Below are 271 nucleotides of genomic sequence, written 5' to 3'. Positions count from 1 at the left end.
ATGTCTATGTGTCTGAGTGTCTGATTATATCTTCCAAGAAGTTGCATTTATCTCCCAAAGGAGGCAATCGAGGCACCCTCTCTTCCCTGCTGCTCCATCACACCCCGGCGATAGATCATCCCGGTGGAGCGCGATAAGAACACCTTATCTCTCGTTATCAGTTCATCTCGGCTCCCCCACCACGATCTCCAACGCCATTTCCCACAGATACAAGACCTCTGTTCTCCCTTCTTGATAAACACACATTCCTCCGGTCTGTAGGTGCCTTGGT

At 50.2% G+C, this 271-nt stretch overlaps 1 protein-coding gene across 1 annotated transcript in view; it reads left to right on the top strand.

The window, feature by feature from the left end:
• Nucleotides 1-271, top strand: part of LOC119588139 — a 40789-nt gene that overhangs the window by 5100 nt on the left and 35418 nt on the right. The gene's annotated exons all lie outside the window — the stretch shown is intronic.

The sequence above is a fragment of the Penaeus monodon genome, chromosome 23 (genome assembly GCF_015228065.2).
Source record: "Penaeus monodon isolate SGIC_2016 chromosome 23, NSTDA_Pmon_1, whole genome shotgun sequence".
NCBI classification, from domain to species: Eukaryota; Metazoa; Arthropoda; class Malacostraca; order Decapoda; family Penaeidae; genus Penaeus; species Penaeus monodon.
The sequence above is the reverse complement of the archived record's forward strand: the minus strand, read 5'-3'. Positions and strand labels throughout refer to the sequence as shown.